This window comes from Taudactylus pleione, unplaced genomic scaffold, assembly GCF_031769625.1.
Source record: "Taudactylus pleione unplaced genomic scaffold, aTauple2 ptg000582l, whole genome shotgun sequence".
NCBI lineage: Eukaryota > Metazoa > Chordata > Amphibia > Anura > Myobatrachidae > Taudactylus > Taudactylus pleione.
In genome coordinates, this window is record NW_028284984.1 from 842,897 (window position 1) to 862,391 (window position 19,495).

The 19,495-nt window shown below is 47.2% G+C and overlaps 1 protein-coding gene across 1 annotated transcript in view; it reads right to left on the bottom strand.

Moving 5' to 3' along the window:
- The window catches only part of LOC148481403 (uncharacterized), a 167,103-nt gene that overhangs the window by 56,330 nt on the left and 91,278 nt on the right, over positions 1 to 19,495 (bottom strand). The gene's annotated exons all lie outside the window — the stretch shown is intronic.

Consider the following 19,495-nt stretch of genomic DNA (forward strand, 5'->3'; position numbering starts at 1 on the left):
TAGACTGGAATAACCAGTCCTTTGGACAAAAATGTAAACAAGCCTACACCATGTCATTGTCTTTTGGTAAGGGTTAGAAATCTGTTACAGGGCATTTATTGGACAATTTCAAATGGATACAAAAGGTCTCAAACCTCCCTTTGCATCCCCCACATGCAAATCTAAGCTGCTTATGGCTTACAACATTTCAAATAGTTATTCTCTCTAACATTCATATTTCATAGCCGCATGTTCTGATCTTCATATTGATGTCACCGGAACGCTGTGGAAACAGAGTAGATCAGTACGGTTCCACACACAGTCCAATTGTCATTTACTAAGCCATAGTTACAGAAAACATTCATTTCTTTATATACTGACATTGCGTTTAAACCAAGTAATAATTATCCTTTTTGCGTTACGGGACCATTGCTTTTAAATGTATGTATGCGGGGAAAACACCACTGCCTTGCTGTTGCTCAAATATAAGTCTGTGGTGATTTTAATGTGTTGGAAAGTTATTTTATGTATTCTGAACACTGTCGGTATGTGTTTGGGGAAGATTGTTAAAAAGCTGTTTGTGCTACTTTGAGCAACTTTGCACTGTGGTTTGTGTACTATGCATTTTTGACAAAATGGCGCTTGTGTAAGCTTTCTTTTCTAAAATGGAGTCTTGCTGCCATTCACAAGATGGCGCCGTGCAGGTTTTCCTGATTGCAAACAGATTCTGTCTTACCCAATTATCCGGTTTCGACACACTAGTAGTGGTCCCCCTATGCAGTACCTCAGTAGTGGTCCCCCCTATGCAGTGTTCCCGTAGTGCCCCCAATAATGCCCTTTATACAGTGCCACTAGTAGTGGTCCCCCTATGCACTGCCCCCAGTAGTGGTCCCCCCTATTCAGTGCTCCCAGTAGTGCCCCTTATATAGTGCCCCCAGTAGTGGTCCCCCCTATGCAGTACCCCTTATAAAGTGTCCCAGTAGTGGTCCCCCCTATGCAGTACTCCCAGTTGTGCTTCTCATACAGTGCCCCCAGTAGTGGTCCCCCTATGCAGTGCTCCTTATACAGTGCACCCAGTAGTAGTCTCCCTTAGCAGTGCCCCTTATATAGTGCCCCTAGTAGTAGTCCCCCCTATGCAGTGCCCCCAGTAGTGCCCCTTATATAGTGCCCCCAGTAGTAGTCCCCCCCTACGCAGTGCCCCTTATATAGTGCCCCCAGTAGTAGTCCCCCTATGCAGTGCCCCCAGTAGTAGTCCCCCCTATGCAGTGTCAGTGCCCCTTACATATATAAGGACAAAGACACACAATAAAAACAACACTTACCCGATTACCCACTCCTGCACCTGCCGCTGTCTGCTCCTCTGTCCTCCCGGCCCACCCTGCACTATGGGAGAGACGTCATGACGTCTCTCCCATCACCTACTGCAGGAGCCGGAAAGTGGAGATCATGAGTGAGCTCCAGCCCCACTATGGCAGTGGACGCAGCAGCCAATAACAGTCTGTCTGACTCTCATTAGCAGCCAAAACAAACACACTGCTGCTGGGTAGTGTGTACTACCCGGCAGCAATGTTTGTCAGGGCCGTAGGGAGGGTGGTGCGGCCAGTGCCTCCGCACAGGGCGGAATCCTCCAGCGGCACTGGCCACACACTTCCCGGTGCCAGAGGTCTGCAGGAAGAGACCTCCGGCAGTGGTGCGCGGTGTACGAAGAACGTCGGCACAGGATCCTGCCCACCCTCCACCCCCTGGAAGGAAAGGTAAGCACTCAGGGGGAGGAGGGGGCGGAGAGGGAGCGAGAGGAGCGGAAGTGCTGCACAGGGCACACTGCCATCCAGATACGGCGCTGATGTTTGTTACTGTGTAGTGCGGACCACACTCCGTGCAGTGCGCACTACACTGATAAGAGTCCTGGTCCACAGTCGGCAGTGCCTCCCCCCTCCCCAGCCACTGGTCCAATGGCACCCAGGACACGTGCCCTGCTCGACCCCCACCTAGATACACCTCTGGTGCAGGGCACTGTCGCTGCCTCATGGCACCTGCATTTGACTTGGCACCCTGTAGTCAGTAGAGCTGTTGTAGAGCTGCCTGGTGCCAGTGGCCCCACCCCCTCTGCAAGACATTGTGATATCACATTTTCAGGGGCAGGGGCATCACAGGGCAGAAAATTGCCTGTTGCAGCACGGTTTCTACTAACTTATATATATGGAAAAGGTAACACACATACCTGCACAGGTATCACACATATTTAAAAAGTCCAAAAGCAACAAAAAGTGTCTTCCCAATTCACAGGGCCATCACCAGTTGTATCACGGCAAACAACTAGCTGTGCTGCACAGGAGTAAGGGGCTGGTATATCACAAAGCAGTTCTGCATCTTCTGCGAGTGCCACCCAGGAGGAAGTACTTGGTGAGTACATCCTTTTTTGGAACAAAAAGTAAAACATCAAGTTTGTAGTGCCCCCAGTAGTAATGCTCCCTGCAGTGCCCCCAATAGTAATGCTCCCTGCAGTGCCCCCAGTAGTAATGCCTTTGTAGTGCCCCCAATAGTAATGCTCCCTGCAGCGCCCCAGTAGTAATGCCCCTTGAAGTGCCCCCAGTGGTAAGGGCCCCTGTAGTGCCCCCAGTTGTAGTGCTCCCAATAGTGCCCCCATATGATGCCCCCAGTTGTAAAACCCCTGTAGTAAGCCCCCCCCCGCGCACACACAAAAAAATATATACTTACCTCAAGAGTGAGCTCCGTCCTCCGGCTGCCGCTTGCGCCGGGGGGGGGGGGGGAGAAGGAGCTGGGCGCCCACTGGTAACACAATCTCAGCGGGCGCCCGGCAAATGGAGGGTGTAGGGGGTGCGATCGCTGGGCCAGTGGGCCCCATAGCCCCTAGGTAGCTGCCTAAGCTTGGCTAGTGGTAGCGCCGGCCTTGCTAATAGTCTCGGTTTTCAGGATAACCATGCTTGAACACATGTGACTTAGGGCCTGATTCAGGAAGGAATACAAAGAAGATAACGCACGCACTTGGCCAATGTTTTTGCTCTGCGCATGTGTATGCATCGCACTACGCGTACACGCGCTAGTCAGTGCGTTTGGGTTATGGTACACAGACTACACGCAGTGTGCACGCAGACCCTTCCAATATTGATTGACAGGAAGTGCCATTTGTGAGTGGTGATGGGGGGTGGTCAGGCAAATGTAGACATTACAACGGCGCTATAGGTGTGTGCATAATTTAGGCAGTGCGGCGGCATATTCAGCCATACCGTAAGCTGTACACAGGAAGCAGCCAAAATCCTGCGTCAAGTCAGGTCAACCACTATTGTGCGTATGAGTCCGATGGTTCTTAATGTTACCGATGTTTACGCTATCTTATGTACTGTTCAGGCTGTGAGTAAAGGGAGATGGGCGGCTTAGTATGGGGCTGGGCGTCTGCATCTTGTGCTGTAGTCTCCGTGTGTATGCATTGATTAGCATATTCTCGCAGTGGACGGGTGCGTGTCTGCTAGCGTGCAATCCTTGCTGAATCAGGCCCTTAATTAGTACTTCTGTCAGTTTAGTTTAATCGCCTGTGCTCAACCATGCATATCTCTAAAACCTGAACTGTTGGGGAGCCTTGAGAATCATGTTTAGGAACCTTTCACTAGCTTTATGTTTAGTTGCCACAACTTTTAAAATGTCTAAACAATCGAGTATTAAAATGTGTGGTTTACTATTTATTTAGGCACAAGTCTTTTTGGGTTAAAATGTTTTTCTTTTTCAAGTTTGTTTTTCAGGAAAATAATGATTTGGGCTTACTTTCCTGATTGCTGTTTTACATTTTCACCTTCTTTTTAAAATTATTATTCTGGTCTCCCACTGTGAAAGTGTGTTACAATGGAAGATGTGTAGTGGGTGACTTTTAAACCACCAGGAAAGCGCAAATCAGTCCCAGAAAGTGAAACATTCTGCTTAGTAAACAAACATACCCTTAAGACTTGGAGGGGTATTCAATATGAAAGGTTAACTTCCCTGGCAAAGTTAACTTTTCATATCGGAGTTTTTTTCTGCGTAAAGGTATGGTGCGCGCTCCCGCTTATCCCCGTATTCAAAATAAAATTAACGAAATCGGGAAACTCCGAAGTTGGATTTGCGTAAAGTTATTAATTTTTCCTTAAAATAATTGTAAGACCCCCCTAAAGTTGTAAAAACATGGGGGAACACTATGGGTACCCCCGTTTTAGCCTTTAATTGAAAGTCGGGGCTTTAAATAGCCGCAGCAGGTGTTTTTTTCCCGACATCGAAGAAGTGATGCAGAAGAGCACTTAGGTTATTTTTTTTGTTTTTTTAAGTGGTCCCATCAAATTTGGGGTACATGAAAATGGGTACTAGCATATTTTGATGTCCCTACAGTAAGTTTTTAAAAATTCTGCATTTGTGCACCTGCCGCTATAAATCTATTCTAGAAAACACCTGCCGCATACATGCAGAATAGCCCTGAACCTATTTGCCTATTGTTTAACAATTTTTTCCCTTTTTTTTTTTTTTGCTCCCCAATTTTTAAATTAATTTTTTGGGGTGTCCCTATTTTTTTTTTAAACTTTTTTTGACACAGTTCTTTTTTAAATGTCAATCTCAGGGGTGCAGGCTATTTTTTTTTAACCCTGCACCCCTAAACCCCAATTTTCAAAACTGCGATAAGTCTTTGAAATTGAATACGGTGTAAAACTAAAACAAGTGATATTAACGCAAAAACATTAAAAAGTGCGATATTAACGCAAAAAACGATGTTATCGCACCCATATTGAATACCCCTATTGGAATGAATGTGTTCCTTGCATAATACAGACATGCTATGCCATTAAATTCTGTGATTATTAGCTGCAGATTCAGCACAATCATGGAGTGAGGTTGCTGTCACTAAAGCCCCTTTCACACGTGACCCGGGAAATTGCTGGGTCTATCAATCCGGCAAATTCCCGGGTCTCTGAGCTCAAACCTGGTAAAGAGCAGGGTCATAGACCAGGGACACCGACCCATGTTGGCCCCTTTCACACATTGGGCCTGATTCATTAAAGATTGCATTCGCAGCTCCGTAATCTCAGGCAGGTCTGCTGCAAATATATGCTAATGATTGCTATCACAATGCTGTCGCACTGCCAGCATAGACTCCCACTGCCTCTATCTCACATCCGTAATACCTTCACACCTCCATAAACATCGGTAACATCGAGTACCATCGGTCCCTCACTCAGAATTACAGCAGCCCTGACCCTACTTAGAAATTGCTAACCTCGTTTCATGCAGTTGCATGGACGTGCATTAATTAGTAATTGTGATTACTAATTTATGCACGATATGCGATACACAAGCTGCATATGCAATCGCAATTACTAATTTATGTACGTCCATGCAATGGCATTCAAATGGACAGGTACACCTGTGTTTCGCTGGCCACCCCCCGCCAATCACTCTGCAATGGCTCTCTGTCGTCTGCGAGATCGCAGTGGTGCCTTCACATACGCATGCGCAGTACACAACAATCGCCCGTCTGTGTACGCTTTAGCTGTTGCAATCCTTAATGAAACAGGCCAATAGTCTACACCCCTTTCAGGGCGCGGGCAGCACCAAAAACCTGGGTATTTAAACTATGGCCTCTATTTACTGCAATCCGCATTTCAAATGCAGATTGTAGTGTGATAATTTCACCTACATTGCGAATTTAGGAATTATCACAAGAATGTATCCACATTCTCAAGCAGGGACAGAGCTTGCGAAAAAGCTCTGTCCCTGCGAATTCTCACCACACAATTCTCAATGTATTTTTCACAAAAAACTACATTGAGAGTGCCTCCAAGCATGCACCAATGCCAGTTGACACTACCTCCCGTCTCTGTCAAAGAGGAGCGGGAGTCGTAGAACCGGGGTTAACCCTGGTTAACGCCATCTCCAGATGGTGTTGTTATAGCAAGGCTTCCAGCCTATATTTTTTCACAATTTCCCCTTAGTAAATTTCAAACAGGTCGCATTTCCCATTACAAGTGTAGGAAATGCGATCTGCTCGCTAAAGAAATGCGAATTAAAGGGCTTTGAGTAGTTTTTCACGAAACGACTCCAATTGCCCTTAAATACACTTCGTGAAACTAAAATAGTGTGAAAAAGGTGTGAAAACACCCTCATCCCACTAAGGGCCTGATTCAGCAAGGAACGCACGGATGCAGATGCACGCACCCGGCAGCTGCGATAATATGCTAATTAATGCATACGCACGGCACTCACATCACAAAGATGCAGATGCCCAGCACTACATAATGCCGCCCCCTTTACCGTCCGCTAACATCTGTACTGATGCGCAAAGCTAAAAAAGCATCAGGAACATTGAGTAACATCAGAGCAGTTTGCAGACTAAAGGTAGACCTGACCCTACTGCAGGAGCTGAGAGACTTCCTGCATGCAGAGGATTTCAGGCTGCGTCTGGCATCTCAGTGGCTAATTTATGCATGCCCCAGTAACAGGGGACTGACCACTCCCCATATCCACCCACAAATGGTAATTCCTGTCAATCACTTTTCCCAGGGTCTGTGTATTCACTGTGCTCGTTTTTGCGGATGCATTGAGCAGTACTAGATTTAAACTAGCTAAGTATTCCATTTTTAGGACTATTAAAATTGCTCAAGAGAGTTCCAGCAGAATACCATGGGTAATTGCTGGTTAAATCAGATTAATTAATTGATCAATTAATCCTGCTCTGGTGCTATTTAAACTGGGCAATGAACATAGGAGAGCATTCCAGCTTGAAAAAGGCTACTGGTGTAGCCGAAACGCGTTGCTGCTCATCTATCTTGAAAACTGGAGATCCATCTGCACTATACTGCTGCTGACTAAGTATCCAGTAACCGGCAGTCACCACCGATTTATGCTTGATCCCTGCCATGAGTTTTCACCATCAGACGGCAGTGGGGAGGAGAGTGACCCATGACTAGTGCTGGCACATGTGGTCACAGTCTGCAGGCTAAATATCTGCTGGAATGCCCACGCCGCTGTCTGGTTTTCGGAGACGGGAGCTGCGTGTATCCTGCGGCGGCGTCTGGCTGCCTCCTGTGCACAGCACCGAGTGCGAGTCATCAGGTATCGCTGATGGAGAGATCCTGTCGACTGGTATGCATACTTACAACACCATCACTCATAACAGTTTATTTTGAAGGAGCATTGCCCGAGTCCAATTTCTTTTCCATCAAGCATTATAAATACCACATTTCACAATCTATGATGGATTTAGTCGCCTTATTACAAACTATAAAAGAAATGTTAAAAGATTGTGTGTCAGAAAAAACCTCCAGTATATAATTTCATTATTGAGAGACTCAAATACATTAGTATCAATCATTTGGATACAAACAACCACTATCTGGAATAGTTACTGGTAACAGTAACATGTTATGTCTCTCTGAGACTGCTTGCTACATATTCTGTTTTACTAAGAGTCTGATCAACTCTTTTTTAGTGCAGTTCAACTTTTAATTTATTATTCTTTATTTATGCTATTTCAAAATCTGAAGCTATCAATTGATTAAATGTATGCAATGTAATTTATATTATTTATTATTATTAGTTTTCATTGTTGCTTTTTTATTATTGTTTTATATTGATTTGATTAATATACATTTTGTTAACATCTGACTTTGTGCTACATTGACATCCCCACTTTAGTATTGGAGCACAGTTTATTCTTGGTTCTTGAAGATCTGAAAGGTGCCTATGCTGAGGCGTAGGCATCTCGAGGTGTGTACAGCTCTGCATACATGCAAGCAAACAGTTTTTATGAGAATATTTCTTTTGATTCATTTAATCCTATTTTGCTACCAGCTCTTCATTAGCCCCTCAGTTCTCACATGCATCCCACTCAGTTCTCACATCCACCCCACTCAGTTCTCACATCCACACCACTCAATTCTCACATCCACCCCACTCAATTCTCACATCCACCCCACTCAGTTCTCACATCCACCCCACTCAGTTCTCACATCCACCCCACTCAGTTCTCACATCCATCCCACTCAGTTCTCACATCCATCCCACTCAGTTCTCACATCCATCCCACTCAGTTCTCACATCCATCCCACTCAGTTCTCACATCCATCCCACTCAGTTCTCACATCCATCCCACTCAGTTCTCACATCCATCCCACTCAGTTCTCACATCCATCCCACTCAGTTCTCACATCCATCCCACTCAGTTCTCACATCCATCCCACTCAGTTCTCACATGCATCCCACTCAGTTCTCACATGCATCCCACTCAGTTCTCACATGCATCCCACTCAGTTCTCACATGCATCCCACTCAGTTCTCACATGCATCCCACTCAGTTCTCATATTCATCCCACTCAGGGCCTGATTCAGCAAGGATCTCAGTTGCAAAGATGCACGCAATCGGTAGATTAATTCGCATTGCGCATGCGTATGCATCATAGTATGCAAACTAGCAACTGCGAAGGGAAATGCGTTTGCAGAGGCTACGCAGACCCCAAGCACAGCGATTGACAAGAAGTGCCGTTTGTGGTGACGGGGGGTTGGTCGGGCACAAGCAGGCATTTCGGTGAGTTGGGACGGCGTTGCAGGGGCGTGCTTACATTTATCCACTGCAATACCATACGCAGCCTGAGGCCTCATATCGTGACCTGAAGTTAGCAATTTTTGAGTGAGGTCTGAACTGCATTAACTGTGCATATGGGTCCGATGTTACTCAATGTTACCGATTATTTCGATATGTTGCCCAAGTATATGGATGTGTGTAAGGGGAAATGGGCGTCCTTATGGTAAGCTGCGATCACAATGCGATTGCAAACATTTGCAATTTACCGCTAATATTTCTAACTGCGGTGCGTGCGTTCTATCAGAATAGCGATCCTTGCTGAAGCAGGCCATCAGTTCCATAACCATCCCACTCAGTTCTCACTTCCATCCCACTCAGTTCTATAACCATCCAACTCAGGGCCTGATTCAGACCTGCTCGCGAGCACTGAGCGCTCAGAAGTGGGTCGATGTTGCCCAAGTGCGCATGCGCACGACGGAGGCGGCTCCGTCGTGTGCATGCGTGAGACCCGAATAACGATGGCCAAACCGTCGTTATGGGTCTCGCACCAAAGGGGGCGTGCTGTTGATGGTGATTGACAGCACGCCCCCTTTGGTGGGCGTGCCGGGGGTGTGGCAGCAAAGAGGAACGCCTCCATCTGGGGCCGGCCCCACTGACATCACTAGTGATGTCAGTGGGAGTGCTTTTGGCTCTGATAGAGCCAAAAGCACTCCAGGGCTTGCAGCAGCGAGACCCTACTGCAAGGGTCTCGTCGCAAGCCCGATGGTCGCGATGGTCTTGACCATCGCGACCATCATTTTGGCCGCTCGCTATAGCTGTGGGTGGTCATCCACACCACAGCTATGCGAGCATCCAGGAGGCCGCTCCAAAAAGGAAAGTGTCCGGCTCTGAATCAGGGCCTCAGTTCTGTAACCATCCCACTCAGTTCTGTAACCATCCAACTCAGTTCTCACATCCATACACCTCAGTTCTATAACCATCTAACTCAGGGCCTGATTCAGACCCACTAGCAAGCGCAATGCGCTCGCAAGTGGGTCGTTGGGCGTGCAGTGCGCACACGCGAGCCCCAGCGCGAGCGAGAACTCACTCGCTCCAGCGCTCACATCCAAAAGGGGCGGCTGTCGATGTTGATCGACAGCTCGCCCCGTTTGGTAGGCTGGTCGGGGGGGTGGCTTTCCAAACAGAGGCGTTCCCAAAAGAATGCCTGCTGTTTGGGGGAGGCCCCACTGACATCACGAGTGATGTCAGTGGTGACCTTCCGGCTCTATAAGAGCCGAAAGCTCACTGGGGCTTGCGGGAACGAGACCCTACCACAAGGTCTTGTCGCAAGCCCGATGGTGGCGACCATCGCGACCATCACCTGGCTGCTTGCAAAAGCTGTGGGTGGTCACCCACAGCTATACGAGCGGCCAGGAGGCGGGATTTAAAAAAACATGCGGCCGCCCTGATTCAGAGCGAGCGCTTGCTTTTTGCGAGTGGCTCTGAATCAGGCTCTCAGGACCTCATTCAGAGTCGGTCATTGCGGCTGCACGGTCGTACGCCACCGATGTTTGCTAAACTGCGCATGCGTAAAATTCGCAATGCCCGAGCGCAAACTAGCTGTTACGATTGGAAATATCTCTCTCCTTGAACTTGGCCAGGTCGTTAGTTTGAGTGACAGGATGAGGCGTTTGTGGGTGGTAACAGGGGAAGGTGCTTGTGAACGGGGGAGTGGAGATCCGAACGCAGGCGTGCCTGACTTTGCAAACGGCGTTTTATGGGAGTGCATAATTAACAAAGTAGTGTCATAGCACACGTCACATGGGAGGTTTTACACTGACTTGATCGTAGAGCTTAAGAGAGGGTATGGTCAACCTTAAGCTCTACGACCAGTTCCGATGGTTCCCGATAGTCTCGATTAATCCTTATATGCCCGGAGATGACATGTAATGCGAACGAGAAGGGGGCGTATTTTTTGTCTTACGGCCGCATCCTCCCCTTGGTCGGCCAGCTAACGATCCCATCTTAACGACGCAACTTGCGAGTGCATCATATGCATATCCGGACCCTTTTCCCTTACGACCGTGCGGCCACAACGACCGACTCTGAATGAGGTCCTCAGGGGGTCATTCAGACCCACTCGCGAGGGAAGTTCGCTCGCAAGCCGGTCGATGTTTGGCTCATGCGCATGCGCACGACGGAGGGAGCTCCGTTGTGCGCATGCGCAAGACCCGGCGAGCGACGAGAAATACGTCGCTCGGGGTCTCGCATCAAAGGGGGCGTGCTGTCGATGGTGAGTGACAGCACGCCCCCTTTGGTGGGCGTGCCGGGGGCGTGGCTGCCCGACGGAGGCGTTCCCATGGGAACGCCTACCGTCTGAGTCCGGCCCCACTGACATCAGTAATGATGTCAGTGGGAGTGAGCCAAAATCACTCCTGGGCTTGCGGCAGCGAGACCCTACCGCAGGGTCTAGTCGCAAGCCCGATGGTCTTTGACCATCGCGACCATCAACATGGACGCTCGCTATAGCTGTGGGTGGTAACCCACAGCTAAACGAGCGTCCATGAGGCCGCTCCAAAAACAGGTAGGAGGGCCCTGATTCAGAGTGAGCGCTCTGGTCAGAGCGTTCAGCTCTGAATCAGGCCCTCAGTTCCATAACAATCCAGAGTTGAATTGCATGCATGAAATAAATTGCATATACACTCAGATGCAACATTGTACAAATCAGTCAGACCACTGCTATACAAATCTCATCTTAGAAGAAATAAATTTACTTCAAAACCAAAAGTCTGGATATGAATGCTTAACTATAACACCCAGGGCCGAATAAGGGCCCTCATTCAGAGCCACTCGCTATTTGCGGTCGTTCGTTCTAAAACTAGGGGTGGCTATTCAAATGAACCGTTCGCTGTTTGCGGTCTGTTCACGCCTCTATGTCTGAACGAGCGAACAAAACTTGCGTTCGTTTTTTGGAAAAATACGCCCCCTGGCCGCTCGCATCCGACGTCATGTCCGCTATTTATTAGATTAATCGAGTACATCGACAAGGGTATGAACTGCTCGCTATTCTTGGGGTTGGTGTTTGCTACCACAATTTTGCGAGCAGTTCTGACTATAAAATAACCCAGTGACGTGGTCCATGACGCTGCTGTTTTAAATATGCACACCCATAAAACGCCCATTTTGACCTTTAAGCACGCCTGCGTTCTGATTTCCACTCCCCATTTTCAAGCACCTTCCCCTGTTACCACCCACATACGCCTCTTTCTGTCACTCAAAATAGCAGGCATTCGCTATTTTGCGAGCACATGAATTTCGGCCGCACTGACTGGTTAGCGCATGCGTATAACGATCCGTACGCATGCGCAGTTGGCCTAACTTCCCTCGGAACGAACGAGCGGCCGCTTACGAGCGGCTCTGAATCAGGCCCAAAGATCTGTGGGGCCCCTTGGCAACAAATGTGTTGGGGCCCCTATCAATAAAAGTTTATATATATTATATATATATATATATTGTGACACAGTCAGGTTAGGGGGTGCCTCTCCTGGGTAGAGGACTCCTTCCTTACACACACACAGCAGCTGGGAAACAGTACGCCAGACTGGATTCGAGTACAAGCTGGTCGGCGCCAGTCTTTATTGTACAATGTCAGAAATACATAAAGAAACAAAACATAAATCCTAGCCCTGTCGGGGCACTAACTTCACAAGTGACTTCCCTCACTACAAGGACCTGGCAGGGCGTAATGCCCTCGCCAGCAACAAAGGCACAGCACAGCACTTACAAATAGGTTTTCAAGTGTCTCTGAGCAAACTCCCTGCCTGCTCTCCCAGGTGAGACACTCAGCCCTAAACACACAAGACTTATATTGGCCACTCTCAGGTGGGAACCCTAACAAGCCTGTTACCAGGCTGCGAGAACGAAAACATGGAGTGGCCGTGGGTGGAGCCCTCCCTCTCCTCTCACCCACAACCCCCAGGTCCCAAACCGGTTTTTCAAAAAGCCGAGACTCAAGCCCCCTGGCCTGTGTTCCACTGAAAATTTAAAAGTTTGTAACGCCAAGAACCATCTCGTAATTCTCGCATTACTGTCCTTATTTTCGGACATCCACTTCAAAGGGGCATGGTCAGTGATCAATTTGAACTTTCTTCCAACCAAGTAGTACCTGAGAGCCTCTAATGCCCACTTTATGGCCAACGCCTCCTTCTCCACTGTGGCATCGGGTAGGCATCGAATTTTGAAACCCTGTTCAACTTTCGGAAGTCATTGCAGGAACGCACACTCCCGTCGGGCTTTGGAATCAACACAATGGGACTTGACCATTCACTATGTGATTCTTCAATAACCCCTAACTCTAGCATATTTTAAATTTCTTTCGACACCGATTCTCTTTGTGCTACTGGTAACCTATAGGGCTTTAGATTAACTTTAACCCCTGGGTCAGTGATTATGTCATGTTTAATGACCGAGGTTTTCCCAGGTATGTCAGAGAACAGCACCCTATTTCTGATCAGAAACTCCTTGACCTCTCGTTGTTGAATTGCCGACAGGGTTTTTGCCACTGTCACTTCGGGAACTAAGGGCCCTGGATTTACTGGAGGGGCTCGGACGGCCGACAGTACCGTTCTATCTTTCCAGGGCTTTAACAGATTTATATGGTATATCTGTTCTGGCTTTCTTTTCCACGGCTGGTAAACTTTGTAATTGACCTGTCCCACTCTTTCTAAGATTTCAAAGGGCCCTTGCCATTTAGCCAAAAGTTTATTTTCCACAGTGGGAACCAACACTAACACTCTGTCCCCAGGAGCAAAGCTGCGTAACCGAGCATTGCGGTTGTATAACCTCTGCTGTGCCTGTTGAGCCTGTTCCAGGTGCTCTCTCACTATCGGCACCTCTATAATAGGCAATGGAACTAGCGGACCCTTAAAATGTGGCCTGGGAGCATGATACTGACACTCAGGGCAGGATGCGCAAAAGTCAGATACCTCTTTATGAAGCCCGGGCTAGAAAAACCTCTGCATTATTCGCTCAGTGGTTTTCTCTACCCCTAGATGGCCTGCCGTTATATGACCATGGGCCAGATCCAACACTGTTCTTCTGTAGGCTTTGGGAACGATTAGTTGTTCCACAACATCTTCCCCCTTCTTAGTCACCTGATATAACAAATCCTGACACATTACCATGTGGGGATAGGACAAAGGACTATCAGGGTCTACGGGTTTACCATCAACTACTTTTACATTCTCCCTGCCTTTTACCAAAGTAGGGTCATTCAACTGCTCCACGGCAAAGACCTCTCTTCTGACCTCTAAATCAGGCAGACGATCAACTGGCCCAACAACACTTCCCACCTCAATGGGAGGCACATCAGTTGGCGGGCCACCGTCACGCTCCGCATTCTCTAGTTCGCCAATCATAGTAGAAAAAGGGAATAACTCTGACTCAGAAGAAACTCCCTCCTCCACTACATCGACAACCCGCTCAAATGGATCGGGGTTGTTCACTTCTGGAACAAAACGGCTTTCCCACAACTTCCAGAAGTGAGCAAAGTCTCTCCCCAATATTGCATCGTACATCAGACCATGCACCAAACCCACAGAACCTATAGCAGAACCACATGGTGTCTCGTTGTTCACCTCGGCAGTAACATAATATCGAGTATCCCCATGTATGCAGGTCACACCAACAGTTTTCCCCTTACGCCTCAAGGGGTTCACCAGCTCAGCTTTTATAAGTGTCACCAAGCTACCAGAGTCTAACAGTGCCTCTACTCGGTTGCCATCTACAGTGAGTACACACATGTGCTTATCAGTCTCAGCCTGCCGGTCAGCCGTACAGGCTGTCTGTGCAAAGAAAGACGCCCTGCGGCAGACATGAGCAGTATCACATTGCATAGGTTCAGTTGTAAGTGAACAATTAGCGGCAATATGGCCGAAGTCACCACATCGGAAACACTGAGTTATATTAATGTCTAGTTGTTTACGGGGCAAGAACCTTCCTGGCCTGGCAGGCCTCTCTCCAGGTTCTACACCCTCAGTCTTAGGTACATTCCACCGCCCAGCACCCTTCTCCCCTGGAACAGTCTTACCAGTGTCTGTGGGAGTTTGCCGGTGCGCCATCGGGGCTCGGTGGGGCATATTCATCAGCTCCTCAGCCGCCACGTACCTCTCCACCAGCTCGACCAACTGGTCCGCGGACTTAGGGTCTGCATGGCTCACCCACTTGCGCAGAGTCACAGGTAATGATCGCAGGTACCGGTCCATCACGACCCTTTCCACGATCTGTGGTCCCGTCAGCGTCTCGGGCTGTAGCCATTTTGAGGACAGATGGACGAGGTCATGCATCTGTGAACGTGGAGGCTTGTCCATATGGAACTCCTAGCGGTGGACCCGTTGGGCACGAACAAAGGTGGTGACTCCCAAGCGAGTTAGGATCTCCTGTTTTAGTTTTTTATAGTCCTTGGCATCAGCCAGGCATAAGTCGAAATAGGCCTTTTGTGGCTCCACAGACAGAAAAGGTGCCACCAGACTTGCCCACTGCTCCTTGGGCCAACTCTCCCTTTCGGCCGTTCTTTCAAATGCGGTGAGATAGGCCTCCACATCATCGCCCAAAGTCATCTTTTGGAGGAAGTGACTGGCTCGCATGGAGTGAGTGGTGGTGGGAGGACCAGTAGTAACATCTCTGGGCTGGGCGACCAGGTGCTGTACCACCTCTTTTATGGCCTGGCTGTTTTCCGCTAAGGCCTGGCTGTTTTCCACTAAGGCCTGGCGGGTTTCCTCGATGGCGACCTGTTGTTGCCTCTGGGCTGTCTCCAAGGCCAACAGTTGCACCCTGGTGGATTCCTGCTGAGCCCAGGTAGATTCCTGCTTAAGTTTGTTCGTCTCCTGCTGAGCTGTTGTAGCTTGGAGCAAGGCCTTAATAATGTCCTCCATTTTGTCCTGGGGCGTAGGTTGGAAGCTGAACCTTGCCTCTCTGATCATTGGCTGACGCCTCCTCTATGGGACTCGAAGGACACAGTGTTATTTCCACACTCACCAATTGGGTGTCTGTCCCTTTAATTTTTAAACGGAAAGTTTTCCTCTCGCTGCTACTTCAGTGTGTGTGGTTGCCCGTATTCTCCACCATATTGTGACACAGTCAGATTAGGGGTTCCTCTCCTGGGTAGAGGACTCCTTCCTTACAGCAGCTGGGAAACAGTACGCCAGACTGGATTCAAGTACAAGCTGGTCGGCGCCAGTCTTTATTGTACAATGTCAGAAATAACAAAAGAAACCATAAACATAAAACCTAGCCCTGGCCGGGCTCTAACTTTACAGGTGGTTCCCTCACTACCAGAACCTGGCAGGGCCTAATGCCCTCACCAGCAACAAAGGCACAGCACAACACTCACAGTTAGGTTTCCAAGCGTCTCTGAGCAAACTCCCTGCCTGCTCTCCCAGGTGAGACACTCAGCCCTAAACAAACTAGGCTTATATTGGCCACTCTCAGGTGGGAACCCTAACAAGCCTGTTACCAGGCTGCGAGAACCAAAACCTGGAGTGGCCGTGGGTGGAGCCCTCCCTCTCCTCTCACCCACAACCCCCAGGTCCCAAACCGGCTTTTCAAAAAGCCAAGACTCAAGCCTGCTACACTGCAGACTTTCTCCTGGGGGTTTTAAAACACATAAGACAGGAATCTGGGACAAATGTACCTGCCACAGACCACTTTACCAGTGATCCTATCACAATATATATAACCACAAAAAAAACTTATTTTGCGTTAAGGTCAATTCAAGCAGCACCTCAAAGCAGGACCCATCCCAGCAGGACACTGAAGTCCTTGCAGTGCTTGCGGCAGGGTAAGGCTACCGCAAGTGCTGCGTTCACTACCGATGGTGCTTGATGTACCAAAGTTTTAATACACTTACTGGAGATAACGTGCGCTAGTGGGCATCTCTACATACGCTAGTGGGTGTCTGCATACACAGAGTGATCGCTCGCACAACTAAAGTGGGTGTGCTTATGCCTTAGCGAGCGCTCGCTTTCCATGACGTCACTTTGAAAAATTTGCATACACTGGATGCAAGCGATCTTTTGTTTTTTTATTAACAATATTTTAGAAACAATTTCTTACATCAGAATACAGTGGTGTCAGATAACCAACGTCTTGGTAAGGTAGATGTACACCATCAATCACCCCAAAGGGTGTGAGCTCATAAGTGGAAACCTGACTTGGGACAGAAGGGTATGATACCTTAACCCTACGCATTTTGTCCATTGAATGGGACTTAGGCCCTCATTCAGAGCCACTCGCTAGCGGCAGTACGCTCGTTCCGAGCGATGTTCGCACATCTGCGCATGCGTACGGTTTTTAGTACGCATGCGCGAACCAGTCAGTGCGGCCGAAAATCGTTTGTACGCAATATAGCGAGTGCCTGCTATTTTGAGTGACAGAATGAGGCGTATGTGGGTGGTAACAGGGGAAGGTGCTTGAAAACGGGGAGTGGAGATCAGAACGCAGGCGTGCTTAAAGGTCAAAACGGGCGTTTTATGGGTGTGCATAATTAATATAGCAGCGTCAATGACCACGTCATTTGGTTTTTTTTAACTCAGAACTGCTCGCAAAATAGCGGTTGAAAAAACCAACCACAAGAATAGCGAGCAGTTCATATCCTGTTCGATGTACTCGATTAATCTAATAAATAGCAGACATGACGTATGGTGCGAGCGGCCAGGGGGCATTTTTAAGAAATAAAAGAGCGTATGTTTTGCTCGCTCGTTAAGACTTAGAGGTGTGAACAGACTGCAATGTGCGAACGGATCATTTGAATAGCCACCCCTTGTTTTTGAACGAACGAACGCAAATAGCGAACGGCTCTGAATGAGGGCCTTAGTCAGGGGTACAATCAGAAAAAATATTTTCCACCTTTAAAAAAAACAGACTTTTAGCTTTCACCGCTAAATAATCCTTTTAGCACTTGATGTCTTAAACTGTATGCAAGCAATGGATGTTGCCCCAAAAGAAACATCCAATTAAAGCCTTGCTAGTAAGCTAAAACGTAAACCTTCTTTCTTGGGTGACATTTTAGTGTGAGGGTATATTTCAGGACATGCCCTCCCATCGTAACAGTTCCTCCACATATTATGAAGAAAAGTCAAATAAAAAAATTTCCTGGACTGCTTTGATTCTCCCCAAATTGGAACAAGCACAATTATTTCTTATAAAGCTTTGGACTGTTCTAAAATGTTATTTTAACCAATTGTTTATTGTTGATTAGTGCCCTCGCGTTCATTATTGTATTGATTATATATATATATATATATATATATACATACATACACACACACACACATACATCAGGCTGCCTATATATATGTAGATAGCAGGCCCTCCTGTGCTGTAAAGCAATGCTTGCGTCCTGTGCCCTCCGTTTACCTCTCCTTGGCAGGTGAGGATATATATATATATATATATATGCAAAGAGGGCGGCACTCACGGTGACTGAAGAAGCAGTAAGTAGCCTGTTGTTATATCAACGTTTTAGGGACTTTAATGGCCCTTTTGTCAGGATATAGAAAAAGAATAACAAACACATCTTACCTTAAATACACTGCACCACGAGTGAGCAGACGCCGGTACCCCATCGCAGACGCGGCATACCTCTGACGTCATCAACATATGACAAAACCATCACCATAACAACAATACAAAAACAAACATACGGAGACCTAAAGGGTAAAAAATAGTAAAATAAGCAAATGTTTAAAGTTCATAGAGAAAAGATAGAACGGCATCACTAAACATTGCCACTATACCTCAATTACTTCAATATTACTTCAATGTGTATTGACAATCTCACTATGAAACATAAGCCTATATAACCTAGACATTAGAACTGCACTAAAAGAAAGAGAATTCTAAGCAGCGATCTACCAGAACTACCCAAGTCCCTTCTTCTGTGTACAGCAGATGTGAAAAGCTTGTACACGAGTATCCCCCATCAAAGTGGTTTGGCAGCCGTGAGACAACTTTTGACCAACAATTCCAAATATTGGGGACCCGATATTGATCTGGTTATTACCTTATTGGAATTAACTCTCACGCAAAATTACTTTTATTTGATGGTAATTATTACCTCCAACTAGCTGGATGTGCCATGGGCTCTACAGTGGCTCTGTCGTTCGCAAACTGCTATATGTTTGTGGTAGAAATGATCTGTTCTGTGCTAGTAACGATATCAGTCAACATCTGTTTTTATATCTTAGATACATAGACGATCTGTTGATTTTTTGGGAAGACCCATTAGATAAATTTTACAATTTATTAACAGCACACAATAGTAGTGAACATCCAATTAAATTCACTTTTGAAAATCAATGCCAGTCAATTAATTATTTAGATGTCACTATCCAAAAGAATGGTACCAAGATCAAGACCTCTTTATTTACCAAACTAACGGATAGGAATAACTTGTTACATTCAAAAAGCTTCCATCTGTATGGTCTTAAGCAGGGGCTCCCTTACTCGCAATTTCTGCGAGTCTGCAGAATCACCAGCAATAGAGAGGAAGTAGAACCCCAATTAGACCTAATGGTAACCAAGTTTTTGCAGAGGGGTTATAATTTGAGTGACCTTTTGAAACAAAAAGAAAAGGCATTAAAAATGACACGTAAGCAACTATTAAGACCCACCCCAAAAAAGCATACTGATAATCGGATCACTTGGGTTAATCATTTTAATCCTGAAAGTATTAACATCAAACGTCATACTGCACGATTGTGGCCCATTATCTCCAGTGATAAAAATCTCTTAAGCTTAAATAAACAGGATTTTGGTACTTACTGATAAATCCCTTTCCCCAATTCCATAGGGGACACTGGAGTACATAGACAGTGGGGTATAGACAGTGCTGAATGGGAGCTGGCACTTTAAGAATTAAAAAGTGTGACTAGCTCCTCCCCCTCTATACCCCCCTACAAGCCCCAGTCTTAGAAAACTGTG